Genomic DNA, 19,212 nt, shown 5'->3' with positions numbered 1-19,212 from the left:
GTCTGCAGCACCCGAGATCTCCGAGGAGCCCTTCGAGAGTCTTCCCCGAGTCCCTCCCAGTACGGGTTGCCGGGGAAATGCGGGGGTTGGGCTGGATACGCAGGTAGCATCTAGTGCCTCCCCATGGACAGGGGAGGTAATTAGCGGACTTCCCTTGGCGAGGGAACACCTGTGACACCAGGAAGCTGCGTGGAGGGCGGCCCTAAACCTCCCCCACACAGTCAGCCGTGTTCCGGAATTCTGAATGTGAGGAGTTTCCGTCTTCTGTCTGCAGCACCCGAGATCTCCTAGGAGCCCTTCGAGAGTCTTCCCCGAGTCCCTCCCAGTACGGGCTGCCGGGGAAATGCGGGGGTTGGGCTGGAAACGCAGGTAGCATCTAGTGCCTCCCCATGGACAGGGGAGGTAATAGCGGAATTCCCCTTGCGAGGGAACACGTGTGACACCAGGAAGCTGCGTGGAGGGCGGCCCTAAACCTCACCCAAACAGTCACACTTGTTCCGGAATTCTGAGAGTTGGGAGGTTCCGTCTTCTGTCTGCAGGACCCGAGATCTCCGAGGAGCCCTTCCAGAGTCTTCCCCGAGTCCCTCCCAGTACGGGCTGCCGGGGAAATGCGGGGGTTGGGCTGGATACGCAGGTAGCATCTAGTGCCTCCCCATGGACAGGGGAGGTAATTAGCGGACTTCCCCTTTCGAGGGAACACCTGAGACACCAGGAAGCTGCGTGGAGGGCGGCCCTAAACCTCCCACACACAGTCACACGTGTTCTGGAATTCTGAGTGTGGGGAGGTTCCGTCTTCTGTCTGCAGCACCCGAGATCTCCGAGGAGCCCTTCGAGAGTCTTCCCCGAGTCCCTCCCAGTACGGGTTGCCGGGGAAATGCGGGGGTTGGGCTGGAAACGCAGGTAGCATCTAGTGCCTCCCCCTGGACAGGGGAGGTAATTAGCGGACTTCCCCCTGCCAGGGAACACGTGTGACACCAGGAAGCTGCGTCGAGGGCGGCCCCGAACCTCCCCCACACAGTCAGCCGTGTTCCGGAATTCTGAGTGTGGGGAGGTTCCGTCTTCTGTCTGCAGCACCCGGGATCCCCTAGGAGCCCTTCGAGGGTCTTACCGGAGTCCCTCGCACTGCGGGCAGCCGGGGAAAAGCGGGGGTTGGGCTGGAAACGCAGGTAGCATCTAGTGCCTCCCCCTGGACAGGGGAGGTAATTAGCGGACTTCCCCCTGCAAGGGAACACGTGTGACACCAGGAAGCTGCGTGGAGGGCGGCCCCGAACCTCCCCCACACAGTCAGCCGTGTTCCGGAATTCTGAGTGTGGGGAGGTTCCGTCTTCTGTCTGCAGCACCCGAGATCTCCTAGGAGCCCTTCGAGAGTCTTCCCCGTGTCCCTCTCACTGCGGGCAGCCGGGGAAAAGCGGGGGTTGGGCTGGAAACGCAGGTAGCATCTAGTTCCTCCCCATGGACAGGGGAAGTAAGTAGCGGACATCCCCTTGCGAGGGAACACCTGTGACACCATGAAGCTGCGTGGAGGGCGGCCCCGAACCTCCCCCACACAGTCAGCCGTGTTCCGGAATTCTGAGTGTGGGGAGGTTCCGTCTTCTGTCTGCAGCACCCGAGATCTCCTAGGAGCCCTTCGAGAGTCTTCCCCGAGTCCCTCTCACTGCGGGCAGCCGGGGAAAAGCGGGGGTTGGGCTGGAAACGCAGGTAGCATCTAGTGCCTCCCCATGGACAGGGGAGGTAATTAGCGGACTTCCCCCTGCAAGGGAACACGTGTGACACCAGGAAGCTGTGTGGTGGGCGGCCCCGAACCTCCCCCACACAGTCAGCCGAGTTCAGGAATTCTGAGTGTGGGGAGGTTCCGTCTTCTGTCTGCAGCACCCGAGATCTCCGAGGAGCCCTTCGAGAGTCTTCCCCGAGTCCCTCCCAGTACGGGTTGCCGGGGAAATGCGGGGGTTGGGCTGGAAACGCAGGTAGCATCTAGTGCCTCCCCCTGGACAGGGGAGGTAATTAGCGGACTTCCCCCTGCCAGGGAACACGTGTGACACCAGGAAGCTGCGTGGAGGGCGGCCCCGAACCTCCCCCACACAGTCAGCCGTGTTCCGGAATTCTGAGTGTGGGGAGGTTCCGTCTTCTGTCTGCAGCACCCGAGATCTCCTAGGAGCACTTCGAGAGTCTTCCCCGAGTCCCTCTCACTGCGGGCAGCCGGGGAAAAGCGGGGGTTGGGCTGGAAACGCAGGTAGCATCTAGTTCCTCCCCATGGACAGGGGAGGTAAGTAGCGGACTTCCCCTTGCGAGGGAACACCTGTGACACCAGGAAGCTGCGTGGAGGGCGGCCCCGAACCTCCCCCACACAGTCACCCGTGTTCCGGAATTCTGAGTGTGGGGAGGTTCCGTCTTCTGTCTGCAGCACCCGGGATCTCCTAGGAGCCCTTCGAGGGTCTTACCGGAGTCCCTCGCACTGCGGGCAGCCGGGGAAAAGCGGGGGTTGGGCTGGAAACGCAGGTAGCATCTAGTGCCTCCCCCTGGACAGGGGAGGTAATTAGCGGACTTCCCCCTGCAAGGGAACACGTGTGACACCAGGAAGCTGCGTGGTGGGCGGCCCCGAACCTCCCCCACACAGTCAGCCGTGTTCCGGAATTCTGAGTGTGGGGAGGTTCCGTCTTCTGTCTGCAGCACCCGAGATCTCCTAGGAGCCCTTCGAGAGTCTTCCCCGTGTCCCTCTCACTGCGGGCAGCCGGGGAAAAGCGGGGGTTGGGCTGGAAACGCAGGTAGCATCTAGTTCCTCCCCATGGACAGGGGAAGTAAGTAGCGGACATCCCCTTGCGAGGGAACACCTGTGACACCATGAAGCTGCGTGGAGGGCGGCCCCGAACCTCCCCCACACAGTCAGCCGTGTTCCGGAATTCTGAGTGTGGGGAGGTTCCGTCTTCTGTCTGCAGCACCCGAGATCTCCTAGGAGCCCTTCGAGAGTCTTCCCCGAGTCCCTCTCACTGCGGGCAGCCGGGGAAAAGCGGGGGTTGGGCTGGAAACGCAGGTAGCATCTAGTGCCTCCCCATGGACAGGGGAGGTAATTAGCGGACTTCCCCCTGCAAGGGAACACGTGTGACACCAGGAAGCTGCGTGGAGGGCGGCCCTAAACCTCCCCCACACAGTCAGCCGTGTTCCGGAATTCTGAATGTGAGGAGTTTCCGTCTTCTGTCTGCAGCACCCGAGATCTCCTAGGAGCCCTTCGAGAGTCTTCCCCGAGTCCCTCCCAGTACGGGCTGCCGGGGAAATGCGGGGGTTGGGCTGGAAACGCAGGTAGCATCTAGTGCCTCCCCATGTACAGGGGAGGTAATAGCGGAATTCCCCTTGCGAGGGAACACCTGTGACACCAGGAAGCTGCGTGGAGGGCGGCCCTAAACCTCACCCAAACAGTCACACTTTTCCGGAATTCTGAGAGTTGGGAGGTTCCGTCTTCTGTCTGCAGGACCCGAGATCTCCGAGGAGCCCTTCGAGAGTCTTCCCCGCGTCCCTCCCAGTACGGGCTGCCGGGGAAATGCGGGGGTTGGGCTGGATACGCAGGTAGCATCTAGTGCCTCCCCATGGACAGGGGAGGTAATTAGCGGACTTCCCCTTTCGAGGGAACACCTGAGACACCAGGAAGCTGCGTGGAGGGCGGCCCTAAACCTCCCACACACAGTCACCCGTGTTCTGGAATTCTGAGTGTGGGGAGGTTCCGTCTTCTGTCTGCAGCACCCGAGATCTCCTAGGAGCCCTTCGAGAGTCTTCCCCGAGTCCCTCCCAGTACGGGTTGCCGGGGAAATGCGGGGGTTGGGCTGGAAACGCAGGTAGCATCTAGTGCCTCCCCCTGGACAGGGGAGGTAATTAGCGGACTTCCCCCTGCCAGGGAACACGTGTGACACCAGGAAGCTGCGTCGAGGGCGGCCCCGAACCTCCCCCACACAGTCAGCCGTGTTCCGGAATTCTGAGTGTGGGGAGGTTCCGTCTTCTGTCTGCAGCACCCGGGATCTCCTAGGAGCCCTTCGAGGGTCTTACCGGAGTCCCTCGCACTGCGGGCAGCCGGGGAAAAGCGGGGGTTGGGCTGGAAACGCAGGTAGCATCTAGTGCCTCCCCCTGGACAGGGGAGGTAATTAGCGGACTTCCCCCTGCAAGGGAACACGTGTGACACCAGGAAGCTGCGTGGTGGGCGGCCCCGAACCTCCCCCACACAGTCAGCCGTGTTCCGGAATTCTGAGTGTGGGGAGGTTCCGTCTTCTGTCTGCAGCACCCGAGATCTCCTAGGAGCCCTTCGAGAGTCTTCCCCGTGTCCCTCTCACTGCGGGCAGCCGGGGAAAAGCGGGGGTTGGGCTGGAAACGCAGGTAGCATCTAGTTCCTCCCCATGGACAGGGGAAGTAAGTAGCGGACATCCCCTTGCGAGGGAACACCTGTGACACCATGAAGCTGCGTGGAGGGCGGCCCCGAACCTCCCCCACACAGTCAGCCGTGTTCCGGAATTCTGAGTGTGGGGAGGTTCCGTCTTCTGTCTGCAGCACCCGAGATCTCCTAGGAGCCCTTCGAGAGTCTTCCCCGAGTCCCTCTCACTGCGGGCAGCCGGGGAAAAGCGGGGGTTGGGCTGGAAACGCAGGTAGCATCTAGTGCCTCCCCATGGACAGGGGAGGTAATTAGCGGACTTCCCCCTGCAAGGGAACACGTGTGACACCAGGAAGCTGCGTGGTGGGCGGCCCCGAACCTCCCCCACACAGTCAGCCGTGTTCCGGAATTCTGAGAGTGGGGAGGTTCCGTCTTCTGTCTGCAGCACCCGAGATCTCCTAGGAGCCCTTCGAGAGTCTTCCCCGTGTCCCTCTCACTGCGGGCAGCCGGGGAAAAGCGGGGGTTGGGCTGGAAACGCAGGTAGCATCTAGTTCCTCCCCATGGACAGGGGAAGTAAGTAGCGGACATCCCCTTGCGAGGGAACACCTGTGACACCATGAAGCTGCGTGGAGGGCGGCCCCGAACCTCCCCCACACAGTCAGCCGTGTTCCGGAATTCTGAGTGTGGGGAGGTTCCGTCTTCTGTCTGCAGCACCCGAGATCTCCGAGGAGCCCTTCGAGAGTCTTCCCCGAGTCCCTCCCAGTACGGGTTGCCGGGGAAATGCGGGGGTTGGGCTGGATACGCAGGTAGCATCTAGTGCCTCCCCATGGACAGGGGAGGTAATTAGCGGACTTCCCTTGGCGAGGGAACACCTGTGACACCAGGAAGCTGCGTGGAGGGCGGCCCTAAACCTCCCCCACACAGTCAGCCGTGTTCCGGAATTCTGAATGTGAGGAGTTTCCGTCTTCTGTCTGCAGCACCCGAGATCTCCGAGGAGCCCTTCGAGAGTCTTCCCCGAGTCCCTCCCAGTACGGGTTGCCGGGGAAATGCGGGGGTTGGGCTGGAAACGCAGGTAGCATCTAGTGCCTCCCCCTGGACAGGGGAGGTAATTAGCGGACTTCCCCCTGCCAGGGAACACGTGTGACACCAGGAAGCTGCGTCGAGGGCGGCCCCGAACCTCCCCCACACAGTCAGCCGTGTTCCGGAATTCTGAGTGTGGGGAGGTTCCGTCTTCTGTCTGCAGCACCCGGGATCTCCTAGGAGCCCTTCGAGGGTCTTACCGGAGTCCCTCGCACTGCGGGCAGCCGGGGAAATGCGGGGGTTGGGCTGGAAACGCAGGTAGCATCTAGTGCCTCCCCCTGGACAGGGGAGGTAATTAGCGGACTTCCCCCTGCAAGGGAACACGTGTGACACCAGGAAGCTGCGTGGTGGGCGGCCCCGAACCTCCCCCACACAGTCAGCCGTGTTCCGGAATTCTGAGTGTGGGGAGGTTCCGTCTTCTGTCTGCAGCACCCGAGATCTCCTAGGAGCCCTTCGAGAGTCTTCCCCGTGTCCCTCTCACTGCGGGCAGCCGGGGAAAAGCGGGGGTTGGGCTGGAAACGCAGGTAGCATCTAGTTCCTCCCCATGGACAGGGGAAGTAAGTAGCAGACATCCCCTTGCGAGGGAACACCTGTGACACCATGAAGCTGCGTGGAGGGCGGCCCCGAACCTCCCCCACACAGTCAGCCGTGTTCCGGAATTCTGAGTGTGGGGAGGTTCCGTCTTCTGTCTGCAGCACCCGAGATCTCCTAGGAGCCCTTCGAGAGTCTTCCCCGAGTCCCTCTCACTGCGGGCAGCCGGGGAAAAGCGGGGGTTGGGCTGGAAACGCAGGTAGCATCTAGTGCCTCCCCATGGACAGGGGAGGTAATTAGCGGACTTCCCCCTGCAAGGGAACACGTGTGACACCAGGAAGCTGCGTGGTGGGCGGCCCCGAACCTCCCCCACACAGTCAGCCGTGTTCCGGAATTCTGAGAGTGGGGAGGTTCCGTCTTCTGTCTGCAGCACCCGAGATCTCCTAGGAGCCCTTCGAGAGTCTTCCCCGAGTCCCTCTCACTGCGGGCAGCCGGGGAAAAGCGGGGGTTGGGCTGGAAACGCAGGTAGCATCTAGTTCCTCCCCATGGACAGGGGAAGTAAGTAGCGGACATCCCCTTGCGAGGGAACACCTGTGACACCATGAAGCTGCGTGGAGGGCGGCCCCGAACCTCCCCCACACAGTCAGCCGTGTTCCGGAATTCTGAGTGTGGGGAGGTTCCGTCTTCTGTCTGCAGCACCCGAGATCTCCTAGGAGCCCTTCGAGAGTCTTCCCCGAGTCCCTCTCACTGCGGGCAGCCGGGGAAAAGCGGGGGTTGGGCTGGAAACGCAGGTAGCATCTAGTGCCTCCCCATGGACAGGGGAGGAAATTAGCGGACTTCCCCCTGCAAGGGAACACGTGTGACACCAGGAAGCTGTGTGGTGGGCGGCCCCGAACCTCCCCCACACAGTCAGCCGAGTTCAGGAATTCTGAGTGTGGGGAGGTTCCGTCTTCTGTCTGCAGCACCCGAGATCTCCGAGGAGCCCTTCGAGAGTCTTCCCCGAGTCCCTCCCAGTACGGGTTGCCGGGGAAATGCGGGGGTTGGGCTGGATACGCAGGTAGCATCTAGTGCCTCCCCATGGACAGGGGAGGTAATTAGCGGACTTCCCTTGGCGAGGGAACACCTGTGACACCAGGAAGCTGCGTGGAGGGCGGCCCTAAACCTCCCCCACACAGTCAGCCGTGTTCCGGAATTCTGAATGTGAGGAGTTTCCGTCTTCTGTCTGCAGCACCCGAGATCTCCTAGGAGCCCTTCGAGAGTCTTCCCCGAGTCCCTCCCAGTACGGGCTGCCGGGGAAATGCGGGGGTTGGGCTGGAAACGCAGGTAGCATCTAGTGCCTCCCCATGGACAGAGGAGGTAATAGCGGAATTCCCCTTGCGAGGGAACACCTGTGACACCAGGAAGCTGCGTGGAGGGCGGCCCTAAACCTCACCCAAACAGTCACACTTGTTCCGGAATTCTGAGAGTTGGGAGGTTCCGTCTTCTGTCTGCAGGACCCGAGATCTCCGAGGAGCCCTTCGAGAGTCTTCCCCGAGTCCCTCCCAGTACGGGCTGCCGGGGAAATGCGGGGGTTGGGCTGGATACGCAGGTAGCATCTAGTGCCTCCCCATGGACAGGGGAGGTAATTAGCGGACTTCCCCTTTCGAGGGAACACCTGAGACACCAGGAAGCTGCGTGGAGGGCGGCCCTAAACCTCCCACACACAGTCACCCGTGTTCTGGAATTCTGAGTGTGGGGAGGTTCCGTCTTCTGTCTGCAGCACCCGAGATCTCCGAGGAGCCCTTCGAGAGTCTTCCCCGAGTCCCTCCCAGTACGGGTTGCCGGGGAAATGCGGGGGTTGGGCTGGAAACGCAGGTAGCATCTAGTGCCTCCCCCTGGACAGGGGAGGTAATTAGCGGACTTCCCCCTGCCAGGGAACACGTGTGACACCAGGAAGCTGCGTCGAGGGCGGCCCCGAACCTCCCCCACACAGTCAGCCGTGTTCCGGAATTCTGAGTGTGGGGAGGTTCCGTCTTCTGTCTGCAGCACCCGGGATCCCCTAGGAGCCCTTCGAGGGTCTTACCGGAGTCCCTCGCACTGCGGGCAGCCGGGGAAAAGCGGGGGTTGGGCTGGAAACGCAGGTAGCATCTAGTGCCTCCCCCTGGACAGGGGAGGTAATTAGCGGACTTCCCCCTGCAAGGGAACACGTGTGACACCAGGAAGCTGCGTGGTGGGCGGCCCCGAACCTCCCCCACACAGTCAGCCGTGTTCCGGAATTCTGAGTGTGGGGAGGTTCCGTCTTCTGTCTGCAGCACCCGAGATCTCCTAGGAGCCCTTCGAGAGTCTTCCCCGAGTCCCTCTCACTGCGGGCAGCCGGGGAAAATCGGGGGTTGGGCTGGAAACGCAGGTAGCATCTAGTTCCTCCCCATGGACAGGGGAGGTAAGTAGCGGACTTCCCCTTGCGAGGGAACACCTGTGACACCAGGAAGCTGCGTGGAGGGCGGCCCCGAACCTCCCCCACACAGTCAGCCGTGTTCCGGAATTCTGAGTGTGGGGAGGTTCCGTCTTCTGTCTGCAGCACCCGGGATCTCCTAGGAGCCCTTCGAGGGTCTTACCGGAGTCCCTCGCACTGCGGGCAGCCGGGGAAAAGCGGGGGTTGGGCTGGAAACGCAGGTAGCATCTAGTGCCTCCCCCTGGACAGGGGAGGTAATTAGCGGACTTCCCCCTGCAAGGGAACACGTGTGACACCAGGAAGCTGCGTGGTGGGCGGCCCCGAACCTCCCCCACACAGTCAGCCGTGTTCCGGAATTCTGAGAGTGGGGAGGTTCCGTCTTCTGTCTGCAGCACCCGAGATCTCCTAGGAGCCCTTCGAGAGTCTTCCCCGTGTCCCTCTCACTGCGGGCAGCCGGGGAAAAGCGGGGGTTGGGCTGGAAACGCAGGTAGCATCTAGTTCCTCCCCATGGACAGGGGAAGTAAGTAGCGGACATCCCCTTGCGAGGGAACACCTGTGACACCATGAAGCTGCGTGGAGGGCGGCCCCGAACCTCCCCCACACAGTCAGCCGTGTTCCGGAATTCTGAGTGTGGGGAGGTTCCGTCTTCTGTCTGCAGCACCCGAGATCTCCTAGGAGCCCTTCGAGAGTCTTCCCCGAGTCCCTCTCACTGCGGGCAGCCGGGGAAAAGCGGGGGTTGGGCTGGAAACGCAGGTAGCATCTAGTGCCTCCCCATGGACAGGGGAGGTAATTAGCGGACTTCCCCCTGCAAGGGAACACGTGTGACACCAGGAAGCTGCGTGGTGGGCGGCCCCGAACCTCCCCCACACAGTCAGCCGAGTTCAGGAATTCTGAGTGTGGGGAGGTTCCGTCTTCTGTCTGCAGCACCCGAGATCTCCGAGGAGCCCTTCGAGAGTCTTCCCCGAGTCCCTCCCAGTACGGGTTGCCGGGGAAATGCGGGGGTTGGGCTGGAAACGCAGGTAGCATCTAGTGCCTCCCCCTGGACAGGGGAGGTAATTAGCGGACTTCCCCCTGCCAGGGAACACGTGTGACACCAGGAAGCTGCGTGGAGGGCGGCCCCGAACCTCCCCCACACAGTCAGCCGTGTTGCGGAATTCTGAGTGTGGGGAGGTTCCGTCTTCTGTCTGCAGCACCCGAGATCTCCTAGGAGCCCTTCGAGAGTCTTCCCCGAGTCCCTCTCACTGCGGGCAGCCGGGGAAAAGCGGGGGTTGGGCTGGAAACGCAGGTAGCATCTAGTTCCTCCCCATGGACAGGGGAGGTAAGTAGCGGACTTCCCCTTGCGACGGAACACCTGTGACACCAGGAAGCTGCGTGGAGGGCGGCCCCGAACCTCCCCCACACAGTCACCCGTGTTCCGGAATTCTGAGTGTGGGGAGGTTCCGTCTTCTGTCTGCAGCACCCGGGATCCCCTAGGAGCCCTTCGAGGGTCTTACCGGAGTCCCTCGCACTGCGGGCAACCGGGGAAAAGCGGGGGTTGGGCTGGAAACGCAGGTAGCATCTAGTGCCTCCCCCTGGACAGGGGAGGTAATTAGCGGACTTCCCCCTGCAAGGGAACACGTGTGACACCAGGAAGCTGCGTGGTGGGCGGCCCCGAACCTCCCCCACACAGTCAGCCGTGTTCCGGAATTCTGAGTGTGGGGAGGTTCCGTCTTCTGTCTGCAGCACCCGAGATCTCCTAGGAGCCCTTCGAGAGTCTTCCCCGTGTCCCTCTCACTGCGGGCAGCCGGGGAAAAGCGGGGGTTGGGCTGGAAACGCAGGTAGCATCTAGTGCCTCCCCATGGACAGGGGAAGTAAGTAGCGGACATCCCCTTGCGAGGGAACACCTGTGACACCATGAAGCTGCGTGGAGGGCGGCCCCGAACCTCCCCCACACAGTCAGCCGTGTTCCGGAATTCTGAGTGTGGGGAGGTTCCGTCTTCTGTCTGCAGCACCCGAGATCTCCTAGGAGCCCTTCGAGAGTCTTCCCCGAGTCCCTCTCACTGCGGGCAGCCGGGGAAAAGCGGGGGTTGGGCTGGAAACGCAGGTAGCATCTAGTGCCTCCCCATGGACAGGGAAGGTAATTAGCGGACTTCCCCCTGCAAGGGAACACGTGTGACACCAGGAAGCTGCGTGGTGGGCGGCCCCGAACCTCCCCCACACAGTCAGCCGAGTTCAGGAATTCTGAGTGTGGGGAGGTTCCGTCTTCTGTCTGCAGCACCCGAGATCTCCGAGGAGCCCTTCGAGAGTCTTCCCCGAGTCCCTCCCAGTACGGGTTGCCGGGGAAATGCGGGGGTTGGGCTGGAAACGCAGGTAGCATCTAGTGCCTCCCCCTGGACAGGGGAGGTAATTAGCGGACTTCCCCCTGCCAGGGAACACGTGTGACACCAGGAAGCTGCGTGGAGGGCGGCCCCGAACCTCCCCCACACAGTCAGCCGTGTTGCGGAATTCTGAGTGTGGGGAGGTTCCGTCTTCTGTCTGCAGCACCCGAGATCTCCTAGGAGCCCTTCGAGAGTCTTCCCCGAGTCCCTCTCACTGCGGGCAGCCGGGGAAAAGCGGGGGTTGGGCTGGAAACGCAGGTAGCATCTAGTTCCTCCCCATGGACAGGGGAGGTAAGTAGCGGACTTCCCCTTGCGAGGGAACACCTGTGACACCAGGAAGCTGCGTGGAGGGCGGCCCCGAACCTCCCCCACACAGTCACCCGTGTTCCGGAATTCTGAGTGTGGGGAGGTTCCGTCTTCTGTCTGCAGCACCCGGGATCTCCTAGGAGCCCTTCGAGGGTCTTACCGGAGTCCCTCGCACTGCGGGCAGCCGGGGAAAAGCGGGGGTTGGGCTGGAAACGCAGGTAGCATCTAGTGCCTCCCCCTGGACAGGGGAGGTAATTAGCGGACTTCCCCCTGCAAGGGAACACGTGTGACACCAGGAAGCTGCGTGGTGGGCGGCCCCGAACCTCCCCCACACAGTCAGCCGTGTTCCGGAATTCTGAGAGTGGGGAGGTTCCGTCTTCTGTCTGCAGCACCCGAGATCTCCTAGGAGCCCTTCGAGAGTCTTCCCCGTGTCCCTCTCACTGCGGGCAGCCGGGGAAAAGCGGGGGTTGGGCTGGAAACGCAGGTAGCATCTAGTTCCTCCCCATGGACAGGGGAAGTAAGTAGCGGACATCCCCTTGCGAGGGAACACCTGTGACACCATGAAGCTGCGTGGAGGGCGGCCCCGAACCTCCCCCACACAGTCAGCCGTGTTCCGGAATTCTGAGTGTGGGGAGGTTCCGTCTTCTGTCTGCAGCACCCGAGATCTCCTAGGAGCCCTTCGAGAGTCTTCCCCGAGTCCCTCTCACTGCGGGCAGCCGGGGAAAAGCGGGGGTTGGGCTGGAAACGCAGGTAGCATCTAGTGCCTCCCCATGGACAGGGGAGGTAATTAGCGGACTTCCCCCTGCAAGGGAACACGTGTGACACCAGGAAGCTGTGTGGTGGGCGGCCCCGAACCTCCCCCACACAGTCAGCCGAGTTCAGGAATTCTGAGTGTGGGGAGGTTCCGTCTTCTGTCTGCAGCACCCGAGATCTCCGAGGAGCCCTTCGAGAGTCTTCCCCGAGTCCCTCCCAGTACGGGTTGCCGGGGAAATGCGGGGGTGGGGCTGGATACGCAGGTAGCATCTAGTGCCTCCCCATGGACAGGGGAGGTAATTAGCGGACTTCCCTTGGCGAGGGAACACCTGTGACACCAGGAAGCTGCGTGGAGGGCGGCCCTAAACCTCCCCCACACAGTCAGCCGTGTTCCGGAATTCTGAATGTGAGGAGTTTCCGTCTTCTGTCTGCAGCACCCGAGATCTCCTAGGAGCCCTTCGAGAGTCTTCCCCGAGTCCCTCCCAGTACGGGCTGCCTGGGAAATGCGGGGGTTGGGCTGGAAACGCAGGTAGCATCTAGTGCCTCCCCATGGACAGGGGAGGTAATAGCGGAATTCCCCTTGCGAGGGAACACCTGTGACACCAGGAAGCTGCGTGGAGGGCGGCCCTAAACCTCACCCAAACAGTCACACTTGTTCCGGAATTCTGAGAGTTGGGAGGTTCCGTCTTCTGTCTGCAGGACCCGAGATCTCCGAGGAGCCCTTCGAGAGTCTTCCCCGAGTCCCTCCCAGTACGGGCTGCCGGGGAAATGCGGGGGTTGGGCTGGATACGCAGGTAGCATCTAGTGCCTCCCCATGGACAGGGGAGGTAATTAGCGGACTTCCCCTTTCGAGGGAACACCTGAGACACCAGGAAGCTGCGTGGAGGGCGGCCCTAAACCTCCCACACACAGTCACCCGTGTTCTGGAATTCTGAGTGTGGGGAGGTTCCGTCTTCTGTCTGCAGCACCCGAGATCTCCGAGGAGCCCTTCGAGAGTCTTCCCCGAGTCCCTCCCAGTACGGGTTGCCGGGGAAATGCGGGGGTTGGGCTGGAAACGCAGGTAGCATCTAGTGCCTCCCCCTGGACAGGGGAGGTAATTAGCGGACTTCCCCCTGCCAGGGAACACGTGTGACACCAGGAAGCTGCGTCGAGTGCGGCCCCGAACCTCCCCCACACAGTCAGCCGTGTTCCGGAATTCTGAGTGTGGGGAGGTTCCGTCTTCTGTCTGCAGCACCCGGGATCTCCTAGGAGCCCTTCGAGGGTCTTACCGGAGTCCCTCGCACTGCGGGCAGCCGGGGAAAAGCGGGGGTTGGGCTGGAAACGCAGGTAGCATCTAGTGCCTCCCCCTGGACAGGGGAGGTAATTAGCGGACTTCCCCCTGCAAGGGAACACGTGTGACACCAGGAAGCTGCGTGGTGGGCGGCCCCGAACCTCCCCCACACAGTCAGCCGTGTTCCGGAATTCTGAGTGTGGGGAGGTTCCGTCTTCTGTCTGCAGCACCCGAGATCTCCTAGGAGCCCTTCGAGAGTCTTCCCCGTGTCCCTCTCACTGCGGGCAGCCGGGGAAAAGCGGGGGTTGGGCTGGAAACGCAGGTAGCATCTAGTTCCTCCCCATGGACAGGGGAAGTAAGTAGCGGACATCCCCTTGCGAGGGAACACCTGTGACACCATGAAGCTGCGTGGAGGGCGGCCCCGAACCTCCCCCACACAGTCAGCCGTGTTCCGGAATTCTGAGTGTGGGGAGGTTCCGTCTTCTGTCTGCAGCACCCGAGATCTCCTAGGAGCCCTTCGAGAGTCTTCCCCGAGTCCCTCTCACTGCGGGCAGCCGGGGAAAAGCGGGGGTTGGGCTGGAAACGCAGGTAGCATCTAGTGCCTCCCCATGGACAGGGGAGGTAATTAGCGGACTTCCCCCTGCAAGGGAACACGTGTGACACCAGGAAGCTGCGTGGTGGGCGGCCCCGAACCTCCCCCACACAGTCAGCCGAGTTCAGGAATTCTGAGTGTGGGGAGGTTCCGTCTTCTGTCTGCAGCACCCGAGATCTCCGAGGAGCCCTTCGAGAGTCTTCCCCGAGTCCCTCCCAGTACGGGTTGCCGGGGAAATGCGGGGGTTGGGCTGGAAACGCAGGTAGCATCTAGTGCCTCCCCCTGGACAGGGGAGGTAATTAGCGGACTTCCCCCTGCCAGGGAACACGTGTGACACCAGGAAGCTGCGTGGAGGGCGGCCCCGAACCTCCCCCACACAGTCAGCCGTGTTCCGGAATTCTGAGTGTGGGGAGGTTCCGTCTTCTGTCTGCAGCACCCGAGATCTCCTAGGAGCACTTCGAGAGTCTTCCCCGAGTCCCTCTCACTGCGGGCAGCCGGGGAAAAGCGGGGGTTGGGCTGGAAACGCAGGTAGCATCTAGTTCCTCCCCATGGACAGGGGAGGTAAGTAGCGGACTTCCCCTTGCGAGGGAACACCTGTGACACCAGGAAGCTGCGTGGAGGGCGGCCCCGAACCTCCCCCACACAGTCACCCGTGTTCCGGAATTCTGAGTGTGGGGAGGTTCCGTCTTCTGTCTGCAGCACCCGGGATCTCCTAGGAGCCCTTCGAGGGTCTTACCGGAGTCCCTCGCACTGCGGGCAGCCGGGGAAAAGCGGGGGTTGGGCTGGAAACGCAGGTAGCATCTAGTGCCTCCCCCTGGACAGGGGAGGTAATTAGCGGACTTCCCCCTGCAAGGGAACACGTGTGACACCAGGAAGCTGCGTGGTGGGCGGCCCCGAACCTCCCCCACACAGTCAGCCGTGTTCCGGAATTCTGAGTGTGGGGAGGTTCCGTCTTCTGTCTGCAGCACCCGAGATCTCCTAGGAGCCCTTCGAGAGTCTTCCCCGTGTCCCTCTCACTGCGGGCAGCCGGGGAAAAGCGGGGGTTGGGCTGGAAACGCAGGTAGCATCTAGTTCCTCCCCATGGACAGGGGAAGTAAGTAGCGGACATCCCCTTGCGAGGGAACACCTGTGACACCATGAAGCTGCGTGGAGGGCGGCCCCGAACCTCCCCCACACAGTCAGCCGTGTTCCGGAATTCTGAGTGTGGGGAGGTTCCGTCTTCTGTCTGCAGCACCCGAGATCTCCTAGGAGCCCTTCGAGAGTCTTCCCCGAGTCCCTCTCACTGCGGGCAGCCGGGGAAAAGCGGGGGTTGGGCTGGAAACGCAGGTAGCATCTAGTGCCTCCCCATGGACAGGGGAGGTAATTAGCGGACTTCCCCCTGCAAGGGAACACGTGTGACACCAGGAAGCTGCGTGGTGGGCGGCCCCGAACCTCCCCCACACAGTCAGCCGAGTTCAGGAATTCTGAGTGTGGGGAGGTTCCGTCTTCTGTCTGCAGCACCCGAGATCTCCGAGGAGCCCTTCGAGAGTCTTCCCCGAGTCCCTCCCAGTACGGGTTGCCGGGGAAATGCGGGGGTTGGGCTGGATACGCAGGTAGCATCTAGTGCCTCCCCATGGACAGGGGAGGTAATTAGCGGACTTCCCTTGGCGAGGGAACACCTGTGACACCAGGAAGCTGCGTGGAGGGCGGCCCTAAACCTCCCCCACACAGTCAGCCGTGTTCCGGAATTCTGAATGTGAGGAGTTTCCGTCGTCTGTCTGCAGCACCCGAGATCTCCTAGGAGCCCTTCGAGAGTCTTCCCCGAGTCCCTCCCAGTACGGGCTGCCGGGGAAATGCGGGGGTTGGGCTGGAAACGCAGGTAGCATCTAGTGCCTCCCCATGGACAGGGGAGGTAATAGCGGAATTCCCCTTGCGAGGGAACACCTGTGACACCAGGAAGCTGCGTGGAGGGCGGCCCTAAACCTCACCCAAACAGTCACACTTGTTCCGGAATTCTGAGTGTGGGGAGGTTCCGTCTTCTGTCTGCAGCACCCGAGATCTCCTAGGAGCAGTTCGAGAGTCTTCCCCGAGTCCCTCTCACTGCGGGCAGCCGGGGAAATGCGGGGGTTGGGCTGGAAACGCAGGTAGCATCTAGTTCCTCCCCATGGACAGGGGAGGTATGTAGCGGACTTCCCCTTGCGAGGGAACACCTGTGACACCAGGAAGCTGCGTGGAGGGCGGCCCCGAACCTCCCCCACACAGTCAGCCGTGTTCCGGAATTCTGAGTGTGGGGAGGTTCCGTCTTCTGTCTGCAGCACCCGAGAACTCCGAGGAGCCCTTCGAGAGTCTTCCCCGAGTCCCTCCCAGTACGGGCTGCCGGGGAAATGCGGGGGTTGGGCTGGAAACGCAGGTAGCATCTAGTGCCTCCCCATGGACAGGGGAGGTAATTAGCGGACTTCCCCTTGCGAGGGAACACCTGAGACACCAGGAAGCTGCGTGGAGGGCGGCCCCGAACCTCCCCCACACAGTCAGCCGTGTTCCGGAATTCTGAGTGTGGGGAGGTTCCGTCTTCTGTCTGCAGCACCCGAGAACTCCGAGGAGCCCTTCGAGAGTCTTCCCCGAGTCCCTCCCACTACGGGCTGCCGGGGAAATGCGGGGGTTGGGCTGGAAACGCAGGTAGCATCTAGTGCCTCCCCCTGGACAGGGGAGGTAATTAGCGGATTTCCCCTGCAAGGGAACACGTGTGACACCAGGAAGCTGCGTGGAGGGCGGCCCCGAACCTCCCCCACACAGTCAGCCGTGTTCCGGAATTCTGAGTGTGGGGAGGTTCCGTCTTCTGTCTGCAGCACCCGAGATCTCCTAGGAGCCCTTCGAGAGTCTTCCCCGAGTCCCTCTCACTGCGGGCAGCCGGGGAAAAGCGGGGGTTGGGCTGGAAACGCAGGTAGCATCTAGTGCCTCCCCATGGACAGGGGAGGTAAGTAGCGGACTTCCCCTTGCGAGGGAACACCTGTGACACCAGGAAGCTGCGTGGAGGGCGGCCCCGAACCTCCCCCATACAGTCAGCCGTGTTCCGGTATTCTGAGTGTGGGGAGGTTCCGTCTTCTGTCTGCAGCACCCGAGATCTCCTAGCAGCCCTTCGAGTGTCTCCCCCGAGTCCCTCCCAGTGCGGGCTACCGGGGAAAGGCGGGGGTTGGGCTGGAAACCCAGGTAGCATCTAGTGCCTCCCCATGGACAGGGGAGGTAATTAGCGGACTTCCCCTTTCGAGGGAACACCTGAGACACCAGGAAGCTGCGTGGAGGGCGGCCCTAAACCTCCCACAAACAGTCACCCGTGTTCTGGAATTCTGAGTGTGGGGAGGTTCCGTCTTCTGTCTGCAGCACCCGAGATCTCCTAGGAGCCCTTCGAGAGTCTTCCCCGAGTCCCTCTCACTGCGGGCAGCCGGGGAAAAGCGGGGGTTGGGCTGGAAACGCAGGTAGCATCTAGTGCCTCCTCATGGACAGGGGAGGTAATTAGCGGACTTCCCCCTGCAAGGGAACACGTGTGACACCAGGAAGCTGCGTGGTGGGCGGCCCCGAACCTCCCCCACACAGTCAGCCGTGTTCCGGAATTCTGAGTGTGGGGAGGTTCCGTCTTCTGTCTGCAGCACCCGAGATCTCCTAGGAGCCCTTCGAGAGTCTTCCCCGTGTCCCTCTCACTGCGGGCAGCCGGGGAAAAGCGGGGGTTGGGCTGGAAACGCAGGTAGCATCTAGTTCCTCCCCATGGACAGGGGAAGTAAGTAGCGGACATCCCCTTGCGAGGGAACACCTGTGACACCATGAAGCTGCGTGGAGGGCGGCCCCGAACCTCCCCCACACAGTCAGCCGTGTTCCGGAATTCTGAGTGTGGGGAGGTTCCGTCTTCTGTCTGCAACACCCGAGATCTCCTAGGAGCCCTTCGAGAGTCTTCCCCGAGTCCCTCCCAGTACGGGCTGCCGGGGAAATGCGGGGGTTGGGCTGGATACGCAGGTAGCATCTAGTGCCTCCCCATGGACAGGGGAGGTAATTAGCGGACTTCCCCCTGCCAGGGAACACGTGTGACACCAGGAAGCTGCGTCGAGGGCGGCCCCGAACCTCCCCCACACAGTCAGCCGTGTTCCGGAATTCTGAGTGTGGGGAGGTTCCGTCTTCTGTCTGCAGCACCCGGGATCTCCTAGGAGCCCTTCGAGGGTCTTACCGGAGTCCCTCTCACTGCGTGCAGCCGGGGAAAAGCGGGGGTTGGGCTGGAAACGCAGGTAGCATCTAGTGCCTCCCCCTGGACAGGGGAGGTAATTAGCGGACTTCCCCCTGCAAGGGAACACGTGTGACACCAGGAAGCTGCGTGGTGGGCGGCCCCGAACCTCCCCCACACAGTCAGCCGTGTTCCGGAATTCTGAGTGTGGGGAGGTTCCGTCTTCTGTCTGCAGCACCCGAGATCTCCTAGGAGCCCTTCGAGAGTCTTCCCCGTGTCCCTCTCACTGCGGGCAGCCGGGGAAAAGCGGGGGTTGGGCTGGAAACGCAGGTAGCATCTAGTTCCTCCCCATGGACAGGGGAAGTAAGTAGCGGACATCCCCTTGCGAGGGAACACCTGTGACACCATGAAGCTGCGTGGAGGGCGGCCCCGAACCTCCCCCACACAGTCAGCCGTGTTCCGGAATTCTGAGTGTGGGGAGGTTCCGTCTTCTGTCTGCAGCACCCGAGATCTCCTAGGAGCCCTTCGAGAGTCTTCCCCGAGTCCCTCTCACTGCGGGCAGCCGGGGAAAAGCGGGGGTTGGGCTGGAAACGCAGGTAGCATCTAGTGCCTCCCCATGGACAGGGGAGGTAATTAGCGGACTTCCCCCTGCAAGGGAACACGTGTGACACCAGGAAGCTGCGTGGTGGGCGGCCCCGAACCTCCCCCACACAGTCAGCCGAGTTCAGGAATTCTGAGTGTGGGGAGGTTCCGTCTTCTGTCTGCAGCACCCGAGATCTCCGAGGAGCCCTTCGAGAGTCTTCCCCGAGTCCCTCCCAGTACGGGTTGCCGGGGAAATGCGGGGGTTGGGCTGGAAACGCAGGTAGCATCTAGTGCCTCCCCCTGGACAGGGGAGGTAATTAGCGGACTTCCCCCTGCCAGGGAACACGTGTGACACCAGGAAGCTGCGTGGAGGGCGGCCCCGAACCTCCCCCACACAGTCAGCCGTGTTCCGGAATTCTGAGTGTGGGGAGGTTCCGTCTTCTGTCTGCAGCACCCGAGATCTCCTAGGAGCACTTCGAGAGTCTTCCCCGAGTCCCTCTCACTGCGGGCAGCCGGGGAAAAGCGGGGGTTGGGCTGGAAACGCAGGTAGCATCTAGTTCCTCCCCATGGACAGGGGAGGTAAGTAGCGGACTTCCCCTTGCGAGGGAACACCTGTGACACCAGGAAGCTGCGTGGAGGGCGGCCCCGAACCTCCCCCACACAGTCACCCGTGTTCCGGAATTCTGAGTGTGGGGAGGTTCCGTCTTCTGTCTGCAGCACCCGGGATCTCCTAGGAGCCCTTCGAGGGTCTTACCGGAGTCCCTCGCACTGCGGGC

Source organism: Camelus bactrianus, unplaced genomic scaffold (genome assembly GCF_048773025.1).
Source record: "Camelus bactrianus isolate YW-2024 breed Bactrian camel unplaced genomic scaffold, ASM4877302v1 HiC_scaffold_55, whole genome shotgun sequence".
NCBI classification, from domain to species: domain Eukaryota; kingdom Metazoa; phylum Chordata; class Mammalia; order Artiodactyla; family Camelidae; genus Camelus; species Camelus bactrianus.
The sequence above is the reverse complement of the archived record's forward strand: the minus strand, read 5'-3'. Positions refer to the sequence as shown.